Source organism: Triturus cristatus, chromosome 6, assembly GCF_964204655.1.
Source record: "Triturus cristatus chromosome 6, aTriCri1.1, whole genome shotgun sequence".
Taxonomy (NCBI): Eukaryota; Metazoa; Chordata; class Amphibia; order Caudata; family Salamandridae; genus Triturus; species Triturus cristatus.
The window spans coordinates 167,227,425-167,249,781 of NC_140589.1; the positions used below are offsets into that span (position 1 = coordinate 167,227,425).

Genomic DNA, 22,357 nt, shown 5'->3' on the forward strand with positions numbered 1-22,357 from the left:
CATAACCGTAAACTCCTAACCTAAGCTTGTCCACTCCAGACTTTGAGTCCATTTTTATAACTTGAGGATTTTGCAAATAATACGACTAGCTCCACATTAGCCAAAACATACTAGCATTGCAATTTTTTGTATTTTAGCACTATCCGGCATTCTCATTGTGTCATCCTGTAGTACTCAGGTGGTGTTAATTCTTTGTAAATGTTTGATAAATATATAACCCACTGACTCAGTCTTTCTATTTCCATTTACTTGCCTATGATGGATAAGCAACCAATATTCAGATTAATCCTACAGTTGAAGCACACCTGGGTGGAACTGGAAGTGGAACTTCGCTTGTGACGTTGTGATTGCTTCATCTATATTCAGGTAAGACAACTAGTATGGATTAAATGTAACTTAGTAAGTAACTAACTGCTACAGTTATCTAGGTTTCAGTACACAATATAGGTAATTCCTGGCAGCATTCCCCCTAATGGTCGAGATAGTTAGAGAAGTATAACTAAGTGCTATGCTCTCTTTTTAGCTACAAGCGCATAAACAGGCTGTGTAAAACTACTTGAAAGCTACTGTGCAAAGTAAAAGTAAAAGAAACTACTTCAGGCATAAATTTAGATTGCTGGTTCTGAGGAAGACTGGAAGAATGCCTTGAGGGATGATGCGTTGTTACAACAGGTTTGTGGTTTGGTCAAGAAGGGTTGACCCAGTGAGAGGGTGTTATCCCTCTTTTACAATCTTATTGTAAAGTTGTAACTGAGATTTCCCTAGAAGATGGAATGTTGTTACGTTCTGATAAACTTATCCCTCCCCATTCCATCAGGCAGTTCATCATCAGTAAGGCCTAATAGGGTTATATTGGTGCGGCGCTCACTAAACGTCGCATTTGTGAGGCATTTTGCTGGCCTGGCATGGATACTGAGATCAGTGAGATAGTTGAGAATTGTGTGGTGTGTGGGTTTGCAGATACAAGCTTGAAGGTAACAACACCTCCCCTGCTTCCTTCTGGTCCATGTATCAAATTAGGATTTGATGTAATGGGACCCATTGATCCCCTGCCAGGTGGTTCTAGGTATATTTTTGTTTTGGTGGAATGTGCATCCAAGTGGCCAGAGATCAAGATGGTCAAGGATCCAAATGCGTTGAGTGTGGTGTTGTTTTTGAAAGACGTGCATAAGGGAGGGATTCAAAGAGATTCTTGTCTCTGACAATGGAACTCAATTTGTAATTAGAGAGCTGCAGACTTTTCTTGATGCTTGTGTAATGCATGTGATGAGTTCCCTGTACCACCCACAAACAAATGGACTGGTAGACAGGATGAACAGAATTGTGGGTAAGTGCATTAGGTGTGCTAAGACGGGGAACCATGACATTGGTAAATCTTTAGACAGCATGCTGTGGTTTTACAGAACTACGCCACGCTCTACTACCAAGATCTTTCCTTTCGAATTATTGAGGGGTTGGAGAGCAAACACTTGCTTTAGGCCAGGGTGGATGAGTAAGTGGCTCAAATCAGATTCTGATGTTTTGAGTCTTATGGAGATTGTGAAGGAGAAAGTGTTAAGAACTCTAGTTAAGCAGAAATGCTGGTATAGTCAAAAAAGAGAAGTTAAAACTGTACCCTTGGTGATATGGTTTGGATTAAGTCGCCTGTTCGTGTGAAGAAAGGTCAAAACAAATTGTGTTCACCTACCACTGTAATAAAGGTAGGGAGTAATGCTATTCAGGTGAAAGGGGGGGTATTGGTGGAATCCTAATAAAATTGTCAAGTTAAAAGTCAGGATGGAGGGTGAGTGTGGTGGTGCTGGGGTGGTTCACAGAAAGGATGCAGAGGAAAGTGGATTAACCAAAGGAGATGTTCTCAGGAGAAACTCCAGGACCAGGGTCACTCAGAGTAGGTTACGTGAGTAAAGGTGTGTTAGACATTGAGAAGCTCCAGTACCAGTACCAGGGTCCCTCCCAGTAGGTATCAAGGCCATTATCGTCGCTTTAGAGGCAGTTTTCTGCCGATAAAGCGGCGATAATTTTAACGCCGGACTTTGATAATATGCCCCTAAATCCGATTCATCGTGGACGCCCCCGTCGGTAAGTGATAGATCACCATCACAAAAGCATTGCACAAGTCTGGGGTACAAGCAGGTACAATGAATTCACCCACTATTTCAAAGGGTGGATGCTGTCCATCCCTGGTAAGAAGTTGGGCCCCACAGAAATATGATGAACTTGTCCCAGTGTAATGTTGGACAAGTGCGGCGGTGCCTTCACATTGTCTGCTTCCCATTCCCAGCAACAACGTGCAGGCAGCGAAAGGGGTCTTTTTTTAAATTCATCTCCAGCTGGGCAACATCTAAAGGTAGAAGGGAAGGGACCATCAGGCCTTCTTCAGATTGAATAAACTGACTTGATGTGGCCTGGAACCACACAGTTATATACAAATGCAACGTAGGGAAAACAAAAACATGCAACTTGTTATCTCTTGACAGGTACTTAAGAGAGGCATGCTTTTGACTCTGTTCAGTCCCTGTATATAAGTGCATGCACTGTAAGATTGTCAGATGTGTTGGTCTGTCCCAGTATTCACTCAGAAAAAAGTTCAAATAGTACAATATAATTTGTTTTAATAGTGCAACTCATCTCAATGCATGGTACCAGAGTGACTAATGTAACATATACATGATACATTGCCAGAAAACCATGTAAGCGTCGCCATCATTGTACAAGATATGTTACATGCGAAATTGTTGGTAACAAGGTGTAGGCGTCACATTTTCCTCATAGCTCATTGTGCCATATTAGAAGGATCACGATATATGAACTTGTAGCAGCAAAACTGTCTTTGGCTACAAAACAGTAAGCCACTTACCCATTGACATAAAATAAAAAGCTGTCCTCTACATATTACGTGATATGTCTTCCAGGAGACACATGAACCTACTATACTACTTTGATTCATATCTGGGACTAGACAAAACACCAATTTCTCCAACAAAAGCGTTAACCCCAAGGCAAATATTCCTATGTCAAATCTCATTATGCACTCAAATGTACTCATAATATACCTATACATATAATAGATCTGATTTTACTTATTATGAGTTCTTTTCCAGTGAGCTCATGTCCCGTGATGCCACATGGGATATCATGCATCGTGACGTCATGCGCTGTGATTGAACGTGTCATGATGTCACTTGTATACTGCTTAACATAGATAGTCCCACCACTTATTTTTATTGGGACTTGTGCACTGCACATATATGCCCCAAACCAATGATAGTGGCTGCCATTTCACAGCAAGCCCATAATTATAGAGGGCTCTACCCACCTGCCAAATAACACGTGCTGACGTTACTTCCTATAAATATATGTATATATAGAGGAGCACTCAGACATGACGTGCCAGAAGGGAGCTTTTAAAAAACAATTGCCTCTGATATTACGTCAAAGACACTTTTCCTAGTTATGTAATACTTAATTTCTGCAAATACCCTTTTCCAATATCCTGTACATCAAATCCATAGTTGTTGTCAATTCATATCATGAAACAAACTATCATCTACCAAGGCACCATTCCTGGCTTGTCGTAGCTCCTAATTAGATTGACTCATATATGTGATGTCTTGGGTCATTTTGAAAGGTAGAGTGCTCAACTCACACTACCAAAGTACAATGGCTATTGAGTATCTAGCAGATGTTGCATGCCCTTACATTTTAAGTCTGGGAAAGGACACATCCACAATTTTCACAAATCGGGTGCAATAGGTAACAAACATGATCATTTTAAATTATGAAAAAACAAAAAGTTAAAGGGCTACATGGATGAGAGATGAGTGGTTAAAGTAGAGAGTGAGGATCGAAAACACACGGGTAAGGAAATAGGAAAAGAACATCAACACAAAAGAATGGCAAGGAAACCAGTGGATGCAATAAGAGTAGAGTGGTGAGTATGTGAGCAAATAATATAAATCATGACAGAGGTGGTTGATAAGAGAGGAAAAAGAGGCTAGTAAATTCAATGTAATGGAAAAGGCGATAAAGCAGCTGTGAGAGTTGGGTGAAGGAGGAAAAGAGGCATCTGAGGAAGTAGGATGCTGGAGCAGGAGAAGGATGAGTAAAGGTATTTGAAGTATGCTAAGGGATAGCTATCCACTGATAGATGTGATGATAGGTGAGTAGAGGGAGAGGATTATGGAAGGGCGAATGCAAAGGATGAGGACGTTCAAGGATGAGCATAAAGAGAAAGGAAGGTTGTCAGAGAGAAGAGTAGTGAGCAAATGCCCAGTGGTGTTTGAGGGACTGGAGAACACGTTTAAAGATACTAAAGGTCCACCTTAGAATAAAAGGGGCAGTCTTGGAGAGCAATCATAGAGGGTGATGGGTCTAGGAGCACGTATGTAAAAATCTGAGATTTTGATATGGGCAGCAGCATGGCAGTCTCTTCTCTGGAGAGAGTTCACAACTGAGGCAGTTGCATCAGCTGAACATTTCCGCTAAGTTACGCCAAGATACACTTAGCTCAAAAGTATACTTACAAATCTTGTTGGTGAAAATACCCACCATGTGAGATGTCCAGCCCTCAACCTCCAAAGCTGTGCACGGAGGGCCCATATGTGTAGCAAGATGTTTGGTCAGTTCCCCTCAGGTTGCCAACTGTGATAGCTCTTCCAATTGTCATGTCTGTTTCTTGGAGCGAGGGTACTGCACATGGCTCCCTGTCAAATATTCAACATTTTCACCCATCCTTACTCAATTCCAAATACATATGGCCACAAGGTCTTTGTACATGTTGTGCATGAGCTTGCTTTCAAAAATCCAGACTTTGGTGCTTCCACTGTTCTGTGAAGAACATGTCCAGGACAGTCGTAGTGCAAGGTTCGGTGTTGCCCACCCACACAAGTATGCTCACACATGCCTTTTCATAATGAGATTACGCTTCTTTCACATACACATAATCCTTATGCCATATGCAGGAGCACTGAAGGCAATGCTGACAGAAGACAAGGTGGTGAGAGGAGAAGCGAAAGCAGAGAAAGGTGAAGTTGATGTGTCTCACAATTGAGATAGAAGGAGGAGTGTGAGGGAGAGAGTGGGAAGATAGCGCACATGAGAGAGAAAGCAGAGAAGAGAAAGAGGGTGGATTGGAAAGACAGAGAAGGATTTGGCAGATAGTCAGAGGAATAGTAGGACAAACAAGAATGGTGAGGTGGAAAGAGAAGGGTGAATTGAAGAGAGAGAGGAGTCTGATGCACAGTGAGTAAGAGAAGGAGGTGAAGTGGAAAGAGAAGGGTGAGGAGGAAATAGGGTGAGGCAAAGAGAGTGTAGGCCACGGCAAACATTAACAAGGATGAGAAGGTGGGCAAGAGGGTGAGTCAGAAAAAGATGAGGCTGAGTTTTATAGAGAAGAGGAGGACATACGTCTGCTGATTGGCCCAGTCAAATAATCAAAACACAGATATGTTAATGCAACATCAGAAAGGCATCATAAATATGTGACTATGAAAGTCACTTGCACTCCTGGAAGGCACCAAGTCAAGGATGATAAGCATGTTTTCTGGGATCACCTTAAAGATCTACTAGCAATGAGGATGTAGTAAATGTCTGCATATAGCCAGACATGTTGTATTACTAATTTTCATTGACATTTCTACAAATTAGCTTGCTACATCATGCTGACTTGTAATGTATATTTCACTAACTACATGGCCCTACATCCACAAATGCACATGCAAGTACACCCTCACTGAGCATAAAATGAGCATAAATGAGGCAACTAAGTACCTGAAATTGGTACTTAGCTGCCTGTAAGTTAATAACAAATCAGGGTCATTAATAACATCACACTAAGGAAAAATACTCACCCCTCCTAGCTGCTGTTTTGCTTGCCGCTGCACATCAAGGTTGGGGTAGGCCACCGTCAGTATGCGGGCCATTAGGGGGGTCAGGGTTCAGCGAGGGCCCCTTCTACCAGGGAATGACAGGCCCAGCTTGAGCTCTGTGGTTTTCTTGGTCCATCTTCTAGGGTACTCCCACCTCTTTTTGCAGTGACCACTGCACGGACGAGCGACCCCCAGGGACTTCACCCTCCGAGTGATAGATTCCCACATTTTCACTGTGAGAAGTGCCTTGGCCTGTATGGTTGCACCAGATGTAGATACTGAGTGACCAAGCCATTTATAAAAATCAGCTATGGTGACTCGGAGCTACAAGACAGCTAGCATTAACAAAGGAAAATATTGGATACATAACATCTTAGCTTTACGCAAGATTAGTTTCACACATGCTAACCTACTAACCACAATTTAATATTAACACTGGGCCCGTTTCACAGAACTAACTTGAGACAAAATCCTAAACTTACTACTATTTACTCATTTTGGTATTCACAGAAGGCACTTACTCATTTTGGTATTCACAGAAGGCATTGATGAGTAAGTGCCTTCTGTGAATACCAAAATGAGTAAGTGCCTTCTGTGAATACCAAAATGAGTAAGTGCACTTACTCATTTTGGTATTCACAGAAGGCACTTACTCATCAATGAGTAAGTGCCTTCTGTGAATACCAAAAAGAGTAAGTGCCTTCTGTGACTACCAAAATGGTAGTAAGTTTAGGATTTTGTCTTAAGTTAGTTCTGTGAATTGGGCCCTATGACACTCATTCTGTGTACTACCATCATTCGGATATGTGTCTGAAGACACCACACCACAACCCTGACATCACATACACTTGCACATCTATACATGTGTCAAGCAAATTATTTGACATTATTGACAGACACTAATGTGACCTCTAGGAGTCTACACTTGTATAGCTCCTAAGAACAGAGACCTATACAGTGTAGATACATGTTTACCAATACATGTGGCCAGAATGGAAAAAGCCACATGGCACTTAGTAGATGGGCTTTTTATGTTTACTAAAATGACAATAGACATGCACCTGTATTTAAGGATGTACAACAATGGACATGCAGAAACTGATGTGGCCCTATGACAAACTGTGCATGTGTCTGTGTGCACTTGATTGTGAACTATGCTTACATTGTATGCCATATATAGCAAGTTTTCTTTTGGTGCAACATCAACATGGCATTGTAAAAGCATCACTTTTGTCTGTCTCGGTGGAGATGTTGGTTTTAACTACATAGAGAATGTTGAAAGCTGCCTGATAAAGGCAGCATAGAAATGAAACTTCATACAGTATGTTTGTAGGTTCATTCTATTGTTAATTTAAATCAGAAGCATGTATGAGTCAAGGGCCTGGACTGAAGCACTGTTTATCACTTAGCCCATTAGTGACATCACCAATACTCTCACATGTGTGTGCATCTTCTGGGTGTGAATAGTATATAGGAGGTGGTGCTGTACTCACCTGCTCCTTTAGTGTGCCATAAAACTGGTGGTACAGGGGAAGGACCCATTCTACCAGTTTTTCGAGCTCCTCTGGAGTGAAGGGAGGGGCCCTATTCCCTGAACACTGTGACATGTTGGTTTCCAGAGATTGCACACAGCAGATACAATTAGTTATAGATTATTTTCAGCAGTGTCTAGATTTGGAAATGTCAGCATCAGCAAGATTTATGACTTGAACACAAGTGGTGTTTAATGTAGGCGGGCATGTACATTGGTCTGTATAGGGAGCATTTTACAACTCAAACCAATGAATGTCGTCTCTTACCTCTGCCACGGAACCTACATGAGAAATGGACAGACATGGATGGAACGTACAATGTGCACCATACAAATCCGATAGTGACACACAGGATGTTAATTCACAGCGAGTCACAAGTTACCACATATGCAGCTCTTCACACCATGTAATACAGACTAATTTAATTGCCGGATGCTGTAAGTAATCTGAAAGAAAACAGTGATGCAACACAGCAAGAAACCTACAACATTTCCCACCAGTGGCACTCACTAGATCCATATTTTTCTCATGAGTGTAAGTATGATGCGTGTTGTAATTACTTATCCTGTTACAGTGACAGCAGGTGTTTTGATGTGATGAAATTGATCCTTGGTATATGTGTTGTATGTACTGAGATTGATCAAAGTGTGCACATGATGTTTGTGGAGTTCGCTCATGACAGCTCTTGGCTGGAAAAACCTTTTCGGTTGCATCTTGAGTATGATGAGATACTGTGTTCTAGGCAAATTCACTGTTTGTTTGTCAAGGCATGGATAAATCACTTATCTATGTGTATTTATCTGTAATAGGTACCTTCAACATGTCTTCCTCTACTGGCCATTCCTGAGCTGTGACATCTACAGGTAAGGGAGGATGTTACAAAGGAACAAGTGGACAAAAGATATTGCTAGATATGTTTGCCACAGACTGATGACTATTATCCTTAATCAAATTCCTACTTGGACTATGTTTTGATGGAGTTCAATATATCCATTGTGCCTGTCAGACTTGCGTTTTGCCTATATTGCCATTGGTGTATTGGCATGTACTCCATGATATTGGGCTACTCTGAACCTAACATTGGTTTCTCTCTTCACAATAGTCAAGTCATCTATGAATAAGGAGTGGATAAAGTCTAAGAGGTATATGATCATTGTTAGACACAGTGCATGTGGAACACCACTGATAATTCACGTTGACACATATTTACAGAGGATGCTAACCAGATTATGATGTGACCTGTGTTGATAAACATGCATTTGTGAAGTTTCTACTTTTCTTGATACACGCTGAGGTTTAATTCCCAGTGTGAGTGATTGCCTATGTCCCTAGCTGTTGACATCACCTAACTGATCTGTGGCTAAATGGGGAAGCATTGTGAGATATGTCACCTCCTACAAGTTTGCCCTGGTCTCAACATGAGCATTGTTCTGTATAAGACTAATCATGTCACATATTCATGTTTATGGATCTATGACAGACAAGATGTATGTTTAACATCTATATATCGTAACAGAATTTCCCAATGACCCAAAACACTTGTGTTGGGTGTTTGTGTGTTGGTAGTCAAACTCTTGTGGACATAATGGAGTTCTGCATGTAGTTACTAACACAAATTGAATTTAGACATATTGGGAAATACACATGTGAGCATTCAGTACCTTGCAAGAATGTAAATGATGGCACATAGGCAAGCTACATTGAGAATAGTGATTTTATTTCAGTGTTCAAAGTGATATAGTGAGAGTAAGAGGACGTGAAGAAAACAGTGAAGGTAGCAGTCATAGTTGGTTGATGAAATCAAATTGTTAGGAGCCACATAGTCTGTAGGCACAAATCCAAATAAAGTCCTCATATCCAAAATGCTATTGTGGAATGGGATAGTCCAACAAATGAAACTGTGGGACACTAAGTGAGACATCAGGTGCGATGCCTCTTTGGGGCAGTAGCTGGTGCATTGCCATCTGATTCAGCAGGAGCTTTATGCGGATGACCTGGACCACGAAGGAGGGCAGGGGGATACGCTGCTACAGAGTCGGGTGTCTGAGGACTCCTCTTAAGTCGGGGCCTTACTTTGTGTGGCATCTGCAGATGTGGTTGGGTGATGTGTGGGACCACACAAGTGGCACATGTAGGTGGGTAAGCCCTGCTGACTGCTGTACTTATCTCTCTGAGCACTCCAGTCAGCTCAACAATGTGGTTGTTTTGTGACTCAAGTCGCTGATCTATTGACCTCTGTAGCTGCTTCATCTCCCGGAGGTCTCCTCCTATCTGGAACATCACTCCTTGGTTGTCCCCATAGACACCAGGTAGTCTTTCAAGGTTGGCTTGGACCTCACTGGCAACAGTGGACTCACATTGTTGGACCCCTGTAGCCCTACCACCACCCCTGCCCCCACGTACCTGTGTTCTTGACACAGCTTGCACCCGTGCACTACCTCCTACATCCTCACTGGGAGGGTTGGTGATGCTCTTCTCCTAAGTTTGGAATGGGAGGCAAGCAATGTTTTGGACTGTTCTAGGTGCACTGGTTGTTGGGGCTGAGGTCAGCATAGATGTCACTGCTGGGGTGAAAGGTTGTGGCCAGGCTGAGAGTCACTGCTGCTGTCTGCCTAGGTCCATCAGATGGGCTAGGTAGGTCCTCCTTGTCTATTCCTCCTGGCGAACCAGTATCACTGAAGGCTTGATCATGGGGTGGAGATGGGGTCAGTGTGGTTTCTTGACTCTGGGAAATCAAACCAGGTCCACTTGTTGAAAGTAATTTTTGAAATGCTAGACAGAAATTGTGATTCTGCTTCCTAACATCTTCAAATACACAAGTAATTTGAATGTGTGGTGTACATTGGGTGTGTGAAATTCCATTGCCCATCAATCCCCATGCACATTACTCGTACATAGCTGAGATGTAGTTCAGGACAGACTGCAGTGTGTCATTGGCTTTGTTGTTTTGGACATCAGGGCCTGCTGGGACATGTAGTGAGTTGAGTTGGCTGACCCACCCATCTCCCTTTTTAGGCACTGGCGTCCTGCAGGTGAGTTGGAGTTGAACTACCGGATGGATGAGAGGTGGGTCTGGAGGGAGGTGACTGGCTCCTCTGGTTGAGTGTGTTAGACAGGAGGACCTGCTGGGACATGTAGTGAGTTGAGTTGAGTTGGTTTACCCACCCACCTCCCACCATGAGCAGTTGCACATTTCAATTCAAAGGACTCTGATAAGTGCATTTACGGAGTGTAAATAATGGTGAGTTTTTAAATATTACTTACCAGTTTCCAATCCACCAGTTATTTCAGTCAAGCCTTCGAACTGAAGGATGCCATGCACCTTTTCTTCCCAGTCAGTGAGTAGCAAAGGTGACCCAGCAAGCCCATCACCGGTCTTGACAGTTGCAAGGTAGTGCCTGGAGGCCAGTTTCTTTACTCGCATCTTCAGGTCATGCCACCTCTTTCTTATGTCCTCCTTAGTACGTACAGTATTCACCTCGTTGACAAGCCTGTGCCACATAGCATTTTGTCTAGTTTGTGAAGTTTTTTGGACTTGTGTTCCAAAGATCTGTGGCTCCATTCTAATGATTTCATCAACCATCACTCTCAACTCTGTCCAAAAAACGAGGGGTTCGTACAGGTGAGACATTGGGAGTTGACAAATAAGGTGGGTGATGGTGTTAGGAGAAAAGGGTGCTATGAACAAGTATTTAAATGGTGAAAAAATTGTGTGTGGAGTGTATGTGGAAGTAGTGTAGGAGCTTGAAATGATCTTGAGGTTGTCTGGCAATTGGTGTATGTGGGAGCACAGAATCACAGTCGGGGATAAGGTTTGCTTTTGAACGTGATTTGTAGGTGTGTCGACTTGGGTAATAGACATCAGCTATGTTTGAGTTTGAATAATCCAATGGAATGGCTTTGTGTGCACCATGGTTAATTGGCATAGCTTTGGAACTGCCTCGATCCATGCCCGGTATTCCTTGACCGCCGTGCAGCATACCGGGACATTGCTGCGCACAATATTAATATGTTTTGCAATGTTACAAGATTCACGAGTGATAGTTTCTGACAACCGGGTTCCATACCGGTGACTTTACGACTGCTGAACTTCAAGCATTGTCCGACCGCCGCGGTCGGAGAAGACCCCAGCATGCATTGTGATGCAGTGCAGTTTAGTTTTCTCATCCCTTGGCTTAAATAGAATTTTTGTGCATAACACCAGCAAAGTGAGGGCCACTGTAAAATAACTAATAAGTCCAACACTATGATCCTGGCGCTTAACAAATATGATTATCTGGAATATTACACTCCTTATAATCATTGAGTAGAGAAATCCATATGGATTCCAAGACCTTGAAAAAGGACAACGAAAACAATTGAATGTCCCAGGGCGATGGTTCAAAGACATTATCAATAGAGTGCAGAATGGGTGCTTTAATTGGTGTCATTTGGTGTTGTTAAATCCTTTTTGGAGTAAATTAGACATTCTTCGCAAAAAAAGGAAAACTATGCATATAGCACCTTTTAGAGTTTGTTTGTGAAACAACGTGGCATATATATAAAGAAATTTCAGAGGGTGGAGCTGTGCCAAATTTGGCAGTGCTGCACTCATACATTTCCAAAACGCAGGGATGCTCCGTATTTGTAACAATATGGCGCTCCCCTGTGTATTCCCTAGCTCTGATGCTAAAATTAGCTGCCTAACACCAGCGCAGGCACCCTTGCACCATAGTTCAAGGGTGCCTGCATTGCAGAGGATAGTTGTTAATTCCTTTCCTGCACATAAACAATCCATAATGGCGATTTTGTTTCTTCTATGTGTGCTGCAGAGTGCAGCACACATAGAAGCAGCAAATCGTCATGATATAATGATTATTTATGTGCAGGAAGGGACACCTTTCTGCATATAAACAATCATGAATGGCATTTTGCTCTTTCTGTGTGCTGCTCTTGCATGGCGTTAGTTTTTGACACTGCCTCAGATTTACACCTCCTTGTAAATCTGGGGCAGCATCAAAAAGCAATGGGTTTGCGGAGGAACGCCCACATCAACACCCATTGCATGCCCCTTTTCACACAGATACCTGTGTGAAAGGGTAGCATATTTGCAAAGTGGCGTTAAGCCCCAAAAAGTGTAAATATAGTGCAGGGCATAGCCCCACCACAGCGTCAACAAAAGTGATTCTCCAGTGGGGATAGGGGCTTGTACATATGCCCCCTATGTGTTATGGACACTCAGGAACGATACATAATCCCAGTAGAGGTGTATATTTAATGCTTTACTGTTCAAGATTTGGTGGTACTGTTGCAGGGATTCTGCACAAACACAGAATTATGCACAGGACTTTGGTGTATAGGAACTGGGTCTTCCTACCACCTTAGTACCCACGAGCCCAGGACCGACTAGCTATAGTGTCTCACTTGCTCTCCTACTCATTCACAGAGAAACAAATGATTAGACACCCCAGAACACAACATTCCCAGATCTCTCAGGAATCGCGGTAACAAGACACACCCTTTCGCTCACACTCTTGTACTGGTCCACAATAAAATCTGACAGAGACACGAAACAGTTTAAAATATTTTTTTCAACTAATGTGCCCTAACATGCAGTATGCGCCCCACAACAAGCAGGAAAATGTATAGTACAGATACAGTCAGCATCGCAGCTAGTCCATAAATCATGAAGGGAGATGTCATCATGGAAAGACAATAGAGCCGAACGTCCCTCCCCTTGCTACGGAGCAGTATTATTATATATTAGAAGATCTCTGGGCTTTGTCAGCAGACCTCATACCTTAGCCTATGGATGGTAGATCTACATCATAGGTGCTGTCTCGCTCTTCTCCCAGGTGAGGTCCCTCTCCAAGTGCCTGTTACCTATTTGTGAATCCCCCTAAAAACCAAAGTACGTTGTTCAAACAAGAGCTGCATCGGTATGTTTTGTTTAACCCGCAGTGGCCGTGTGCTGGCACCCACCCATGGGGGAAGCGTTGGCACGCCCCCACTGGTGAAGGCAGGGGAAGCCCTTCCCCTGCCTCCACGTCATCAAATGACATCAGCGCGAAAGGCGCGCTGACGTAATTTGAGGATTCTGGGTGCACTGGTAGTCATTTGCTTTCAGTGCATCGGTGGTAAAGGAGGTGAATTTGTCCTTGTGGAGGGGGGGGTTACATTTTAAAAGGCATCGGAGGAAAGGAAGGGTTTTCCTTTCCACCGATGTCTTTTTAAAAAGCATTCCTGCTGCACGATTTTGCCTGGGGCGCGATCGTGTAGAAGGAATGCCCGTTTTTATTTTTTAAATGCCTATTTTGGTGCGGGGAGCGGCCCCTTGGGCAAGAGTCGCTCCCCTTGGGGGTCAATTTTTTTAATTTGACCTGCCCTCCTTGGGGGAGGGGGGCAGATTGGTGTTTATAAAATATATATGTATTTGTGCCCACTAGACCACCATCCATTTTTTTTTAAATGCCTATTTTGTTGGGGGGAGCGGCCCCTTGGGCAAGGGTCGCTCCCCTTGGGGGTGAAATGTATTTTCTTTGATCTGCCCCCCTTGGGGGGGGGGAGGGGGGCAGATCCGAGTAAAAATAAATATATATATATATTACCTACTGGCGGTCGCCAGTAGGTAGTTATAGTTAGGACCCTGTTTCCATAGGGAAACCGCAACATTCTATTTGGAATAACTTTGGCGCCGGTCGACGAATCCTCGCGAAATTTTCAAAACTAATGGGGCGCTACGCTCCGCTCCTACCCTGAAAGTCTCGGGGGGATTCGTCAAGCGGGGGCTGAGAAAAAAGGGGGGTCCCAAAACGCGTTTTTCCCATGCATTTTTCCATAGGACCTTTAGACACAGCTACAGCCCGAACGGCTGAACAGAGTTACTTGAAATTTGGCAGAGAGGTAGTCTACAGGTCAAGGAAGTGCCTTTTGTAGGTCTGGTGTAAATCTGTTCAGTAGTTCCTGAGAAAATAGCATTTAAATCAATATATATATCTGTGGCAGCTTACGGTGCGCTTACCGTGCGCTTACGGTAAGCTTACCGCAGGGCACCTTTTGTGCATGGCTTATCCACTAATGGAACATTTCATAGTTTACCTTTCACAACGAAGCGCATAATATGTCCTCCGTGTGCGGACGGTGCGCGAAGCGCATGGTGCGTACATGGCCCATCCAGCGTAACGTGGGCACGCGGTGCGCGTAGCGCACCGTGCGCGCACGGAACGAACTGCGTTAAGTGGGCGCGCACGCCACGAACGGCGTAAAGTAACTTAGCATTTAAAAAAACGTACACATTCACTGAAAAAACCATAGGTTTCACACACGTTATAGTTAGGAATTAGCATTTAAAAAACCTTGCAAATTCACTGAAAAAACCATAGGTTTCACACATGTTATAGTTAGCTGGACATTTTACTCATAAAAAACCAATGAAATTCCCCCGTTATAGTTAGTGCAGGCAACTATAACTCACGCGACCGCAATCCTCTGCTGATGACATATGTGTCTTTATGAAAAAAAAATATTTGTAATATATGTATAGCTAAAATTTAATGGAAGAAGACATGGGCAAATAAGTGTCTAAATACAGTATTAGCATCAGCAGAGGATTGCGGTCGCATGAGTTATAGTTGCCTGCACTAACTATAACGGGGGAATTTCATTGGTTTTTTATGAGTAAAATGTCCAGCTATCTATAATATGTGTGAAACCTATGGTTTTTTCAGTGAATATATATATATATATATATTTGTGCCCACTGGACCACCATTGATTTTTTTTTTTCTCAATGGGCATTTTGTTTCGGGGAGCGACACCTTGGGCAAGGGTCGCTCCCCTTGGGGGAGAAATGTGTTTAGTTGGTTCTTGGGGAGGTGGGGTGGGGGGGGCCAGAAGCCTTGATTTTAAAAATAAATAATTAGTAAGGGCCCACTGGGCCACCAGGTTTTTTTTTTTAATGCCCATTGTGTGTCAGTGAGCGGCCCCCTTGGGGGGGGGGGGGGGAACAATGTGTGTAGGGGGCAGATGTAGTAATTTTTTTTAAAAAGTATGTGTGTGCCCACTGGGCCACCAGGGATTTTAAAAAAAAGTCATTTGTGTGTCAGGAAGCGGCCCCTTGGGCAAGGGTCTCTCCCTTTGAGGAGCATTTATTTGGGCCGTTTCTGATCCCCTGGATGGGCAGACCGACCCAAATAAACAATTAATTTTATTGTATGCCCACTAGGCCACCTGTGTTTGTTTTAGTGTTGTTGGGAGCGGCCCCTTCAGCAAGGGTCGCTCCCCTTTGAGGAGCATTTATTTGGGCCGTTTCTGATCCCCTGGATGGGCAGATCGACCCAAATAAACAATCAATTTTATTGTATGCCCACTAGGCCACCTGTGTCTGTTTTAGTGTTGTTGGGAGTGGCCCCTTGGAGAAGTGTCGCTCCCCTTTATGGGGTGAAGATTGTGGCCATTTCTGCCCCCTTTGGGGGCAGCTTGGCCATATGTTTTCAGGCACATCTGTCCCCTGGGGGGCAGAAGCCACTAGACACCAGGGCTTTTTAAATGTTGATGTTGGGGAGTTACCCATTGGGCAAGGGTCTCTCCCCCTTTATTATGGTGAATGTTTTGGCTGGTGCTGATCCCCGCATGGGCAGATCAGCCTTATGCTTTTAGACCCACCTACCAACTTTGCTTGGCTGGTGGATAGAGTGTGGACTAGTGCATTATTTCCATATGTGATTGTAATGTTTTTTTCTCCTTTTTATTCTAGTGTTAAGCTTTTGATTCCTGTTTGCTGTTTCGGCAGTGGTTGTTCTGCAGTGTTGCGTATTTGCATTTTTTTGGGAAGAAAAATATTTTTGTTGTATTTACTCCAAATGAGTACTGGGGTAAGCAGTAGACTAGTATCTAATGTAGTTGAAAATTTATATTCCCATGCTATATCGCTGGCGAGAACTAATGGCTACGCAATAAAATGGAGTAAGGTTGACCCCACAAATTTTTTGCAGACCCTAGTAGCGGGCCAGTATAGTAACTTCATGTTGTGCCTGGAGTAAACCCCTGACCCAACTGCGGTTATTGTAGCTTTTCAGAATATTACAGTACAAATTGGTTATAAACTGACAGGAACAATACGGGAAGGGGAGAGACATAAGGCGGAGGGCTGGTTTAATTCGGAGTGCAGTAAAGCACACACTTATTTAAAGCAGACATTAAAAAAAGTACTTAAAAATCAGCAAGATATTAGATCTGCTAGAACAGCATATAAAACTACACTACATAAACGGAGATCGGAGTTGAAAGAGGCTGCGTGGGGTGCTCTAGTAAAGGCGTGCTGTTTGAGAGATAATACTGCCTTCTGGAGAGCAGTAAATGCTCCCTTTTTTGTCGAAAGGAAATTTGACCTGGTAGACATTGCTATAGAGGAGTCTGTATGGGTCAATCACTTCACCGAGTTATACAAGAAAGACAATTTGGTTAGTCCAGAAAGCATTTGCCATAGCCAGTTGACTGTCATTGAGCCTGTCTCTTCTGTCTCGTTTCCTTTGGGGATCTTTTTCTCCATCTCAGAGGTGGAATTAGCATTAGTAGAAAGCTCTAACAACAAAGCTCCAGGACCCGATGGAATTCCCATAGACATTTATAAGGATAATATTTCCTTATGGGTCCCGCTCCTGACGAACGTGCTTAATAGTTATAATAATAAAGGATTTCCATCTACGTGGCAGGAAGCGATAGTAGTGCCCATTTTTAAAAAGGGAGATCGAAATGACCCCAAATGCTATAGGCCCATTTCACTACTTGACTCCTTGATGAAAGTGGCAGGTAGAATTATATTAAATAGACTGCAAATATGGGCCAAGGATGGAGGTGTTCTCTCTAAGTTCCAGTATGGGTCTAAGTCAGGATTGGGTACTGTTGAACAAGGACTTAATCTGGCTATGATAACTGGTAAATATGTGGTGGCAAAAAAGGGCAATTTATTTATGACATTTGTAGATCTTAGCTCAGCTTTCGATTGCTTGAGTCATGAGGTTATGTGGGACACTTTAACAGGCTTCGGCATTGACTCAAATATTCTTAATTTCATTAAAGAGCTGTACAGAGGGGCAGGGGCATTTTGGTAAGAAAGGCGAATGTACAAACAAATTCCCAATAATGAAAGGCGTTCGACAGGGCTGTAATTCTGGCACCCTTTCTTTTTAACTTGTATATAAATGGTGTGGCCGATTTTTTAATAAAACTAGACGTAGATTATCCCCAAAATGACGGCATGGCGGTGCCCATTTTATTGTACGCAGATGATGCGGTTATAATGGCAAGAACCCAAGTAGGCCTCCAAAAGGCGTTAACTAGTTTCTCAGTATATATGGGATCTAGGGGTTTAAAAATTAATATTGGGAAAACCTTTACCATGTGCTGCTCATCAAAAAATAAGATTTTTTTTAATACTTTTTTAGAACAGTCCAAGATAGGACTAATAAGTACTTTTTCATATTTAGGGATTGTTTTTAACAAAAGAGGTACCTGGACAACAGCGGTTAGCACAAGGAACCTTGCATTTGCTCGTGCAATAGGTGCAGTAAAACAGTTTGCCAATAAACTGGGGGGTAGGCCTGTTCGTATTTTGATGGATATTTACAAGGCTAAATGTGTGTCAACTGCTATTTATGGGGCTGGTATTTGGGGGGTTGCAGATTGTCAGGAAATCCAAGCAAAGGAATTTTTTTTCCTGCGCTATCTGTTATCTGTCCCCAAATCTACCTCCACATATGTTTGCCATAAGAAACTGGATTTGGTTTACATATCTGACTTAATTAAGATAAGTCCATTATTGTTATGGCATAAGATATGGACCTCTAGGGCAACTGTTTTTAATAGAGCAATTTTAGCTGATTGCATCAAATATGAGGGATCTAAAAATATCCAGTGGCTTTCCTATGTAAAGGACTTTATGACAAATATAGGTTACCCAGTATATTTTAACATCCCCTCCTCGCTATCCTCGATCTCCAGAAAAGCATTAAAAGAACGCTGTCTTGCTTTTCTGGAGAACCAACGATGGTCTGCGGAGGGGAGGAAGACATCCTTTATCCAACATCATTTACTTTTACAGGGTCCTGGCTTGCAGCTTTATTTATCCCCCGAGCAACCTAGTTACAATAGAATGTTATTAGCTCGGCTGAGAACTGGTAGTTATTTTAGGCTTTTAACCCTTCCAGATACTAATGATTTGTCGATTAATTTAATCAGATGTCCATGCGATGATCTTTCCATGCAATCAACAATCCATTGTGTTTTGTTCTGTAAATTTTATGCATGGGGGAGAAAGAGATACTTGAGACCTCTGTTAAAGATCTGGGGCTTGAGACAGTGTAGACCTGCTTTTCTTAAGCTGCTTTTATTACAAGATGAAATGTCCATAAATGCTGTATCTAAGTTTTTAACATTTACAATTAGATGCCGATCCTCCATGGCTTAAACTCAATTCTGTTTTGAATTAGACTGTTCTAGTATGATTTACTTAAATTGTTATGTTTTTCGATTTCCACTATTGTGTTTTATTGTATGTATCAATTTTAATGTGCTTTTATCATTTTCTATTGAAATCGAATAAAGCTATTGATTGATTGATTGAGTATTATTGTCATGCATGGATGAATTTTTAGTAAGTGGTGTCATAAAAGCAGCATGTTTAGTTAGTGTTTTGTGCATGAAAATCTTTGTGATATGTTTTGCGTTGTCTTATGTGTAATTTTCTTTTTTTTCTTTTTTAGTGGGATACTGTTGGTCCTTACTGTGTCTGTGCAAAGTAGGTGGTGATGAGTCTAGCTGCTTCTGGCAAGTGAGTGGTATAGTGTTGGAGTATATAGGTCTTTGTGATAAAGCTACATTTTGTTAATTTTTTTTTTTCTACAAAGGGTTTGTTGTTGTTGACTTGTTTGACAAGTTACCTTTATTAGTAAGCATTATGGCTAGCCGTAGAATGACTGCTCAGCAGGTGGTTGGTATGCTTCTTGAATCTTCCTCTGAGCAGGATTATGAGACTGACAGTGCGTCTGAGGTAGAGGAGGGAGGGGACGATTCAGGCAGTGAGTTTTCTCTCCACATGAAATCATCGGATGATGAAGCAGTGCAGATGAAACTACTCTTGGTGTGGATGAAGCTACTCAGTGCGGATGAAGTGGCTGTTTTAGAGGAGGACACCGATGTGCCGATGGTGCAGCAAAAGACATCGGTATTGCAGCCTGACGCTGCAAGGCTTCCTACTGGACTCTGGGTTGATCCAAACGTGGTGCAGCCGGTGTTGCCTGCCTTTAGTGGTGATGCAGGGTGTAGAGTGGATTGTGAAAATGTTTTGCCTATACAGTTTTTTCAGTTGTTTATGGATGATGTATTTTTGGCTGGGATTGTTGAGCAGACTAATTTGTATGCTGAACAGTTTTTGAGGGACAACAGTGCCTGACTTAGGCCCCAATCTAGACCTACCCAGTGGACTCCCACAAATCTGGAAGAGATGAAGAAGTTTTGGGGTTTTACTTTATTGATGGGCTTGATAAGGAAGCCGTCCATGGCTTCATATTGGTCTACCAGTCCCTTGATGGCAACGGCCATATTTCCTGCAATTATGACTCGTGATCGGTATTTACTTTTGCTTCGGATGCTGCATTTTGTTGATAATGTTTTGGCGTTACCACAAGATCACCCTGACTGTGACTGTCTTTTTAAGATTCGTCCTGTTCTTGATCACTTTGTAGATCGATTTTCAGAGATCTATACTCCAGGGAAAGAAATATCTATTGATGAGTCTTTGGTCCTGTTCAAGGGTGTTTGGTTTTTAGGCAGTACATTCCTAGCAAGAGGACACGTTATGGAATTAAGCTGTATATGTTGTCTGAGAGTAGGACAGGATATGTTTTTAATTTCGGTGTGTACACTGGTAGGGATTTCACTATTGACCCCCCTGGTTGTCCGTCCACTTTTGGAGTTTCAGAGAAAATTGTGTGGGATCTTGCTAGAGGACTGTTTAACAGAGGCCACCATTTGTACCTTGATAACTTCTACACTGCTATGCAAGTGTTTAAGGAATTGTTCAAAGTGGACACTTTTGCTTGTCGCACAATCCGCTGTAACCGTAAAGGTTATCCAAAAGAGCTTGTTTGCAAAAAACTTCAGAGGGGACAGTGCAGTTCCTTGCGTAGTGATGAACTACTAGCTGTAAAATTTGTGGACAGGAGGGTGTGTACATGCTGACTACCATCCATGATGAGAGTACTTCACCTGTGGCTGTTTGGGGTCAGATTGCTGAAGTGCGCAAACCTGTGTGCATTTTAGACTACAATAAGCACATGGGTGGTGTTGATAGAGTAGATCAGAGGTTGGAACCTCACACTGCTATTCGTAAGGCTTACATTTGGTATAAGAAGTTGGCTATCCATCTCTTCAATTTAGCAACTTTCAATGCTTTTGTTGTGTTCAAGGAGTGTTCTCCTGCGTCAAAGTTGACTTTTATTCAGTTTCAGCAGTCTGTGATAGGCAGCCTTGTTGTTGTGGAACAGGCAAGTGTTCCTAGAGTTGGAGTGGTGGAGGATGTGGCTCGATTGAAAGATCTCTATCACACCAAAAAGAGGGGGGGACCAAGGAGCTAATAAAGGTCCAGTGTCCATGCTCCCTTTAACTATATATCAATCACCCAGAGGACACTGTTCCTGTGGCTTGGTGCAAAAAGTCACCCATGCCCTTAAAAAAGGAAAATAAAGAAGAAAGGAAAGAAAAGAAGAGTGGAATAGGAACCTAGGTAAGGGACCCACTCAGGACAAGGAAGACCACTCTTTGTCCTCTAATGCCCTCACACACCCTGAAAGATGTCATGCTTCATCATCGGGCAGTTGCTCCTCGTAGGGCCGGCGCTGCAATTCCCTACGGGCCCCCGAAGGGTCACTTTATCGGAGATCTTCTGAGGACTGCCGGAAGATGCATGCGGGTGTGTGAAGATTGGATCCTTTAAGGAGGGTGAAAAAAGTGCGTGCAATATTGTGAACATTTTAATAAAGGGTCATTATGCAGCGAATGTCAAAAAAATGTACCCCGAGCAGACACTGTCTGCCGAAAAATTGATAAAATCACCTGGAGGCACTCTATGTCCAGGTATCATGAGTCGACATGTTTCGCGCCTGTATTGCCATAAGGGTCATTGGCGCTTCTTCAGGACCAGTGTTATAGTTAATAAAATGAAGTGCACGTGATACAAAAATAAAATTCAATAAAATACCCTCTATATCGATCAGGGCAATAGTCTGTACTCCCTCAATGTGGTTACAGCTTAATGTTGGAAATCGCTCCTGATCAATTCCTAATATTTAGAAGACGGTCGCTCCATTAGCTAGAAGCATGGGACGCCCGCATATTATCGGGCCTCTATATCGATCAGGGCAATAGTCTGTACTCCCTCAATGTGGTTACAGCTTAATGTTGGAAATCGCTCCTGATCAATTCCCTCTATATCGATCAGGGCAATAGTCTGTACTCCCTCAATGTGGTTACAGCTTAATGTTGGAAATCGCTCCTGATCAATTCCTAATATTTAGAAGACGGTCGCTCCATTAGCTAGAAGCATGGGACGCCCGCATATTATCGGGCTGGAGGCACTCTATGTCCAGGTATCATGAGTCGACATGTTTCGCGCCTGTATTGCCATAAGGGTCATTGGCGCTTCTTCAGGACCAGTGTTATAGTTAATAAAATGAAGTGCACGTGATACAAAAATAAAATTCAATAAAATACCCTCTATATCGATCAGGGCAATAGTCTGTACTCCCTCAATGTGGTTACAGCTTAATGTTGGAAATCGCTCCTGATCAATTCCTAATATTTAGAAGACGGTCGCTCCATTAGCTAGAAGCATGGGACGCCCGCATATTATCGGGGGTTCTGCCTGGGCGATAGCTCCCGTGTACCTGCCCCGTCCATGCGACTGCCAGAAAGCTTGAAAGA

The 22,357-nt window shown here is 42.8% G+C and overlaps 1 long non-coding RNA gene across 1 annotated transcript; it reads left to right on the forward strand.

Annotated features, from left to right (window-relative positions):
- Positions 1-276: 276 nt before the first annotated feature.
- Positions 277-19,198, forward strand: LOC146816581 (uncharacterized). Its single transcript, XR_014962462.1, has 3 exons — positions 277-366; positions 8,209-8,262; positions 19,141-19,198. It is a non-coding gene; the product is annotated as an uncharacterized LOC146816581 (long non-coding RNA).
- The last annotated feature ends 3,159 nt before the right edge of the window (positions 19,199-22,357 follow it).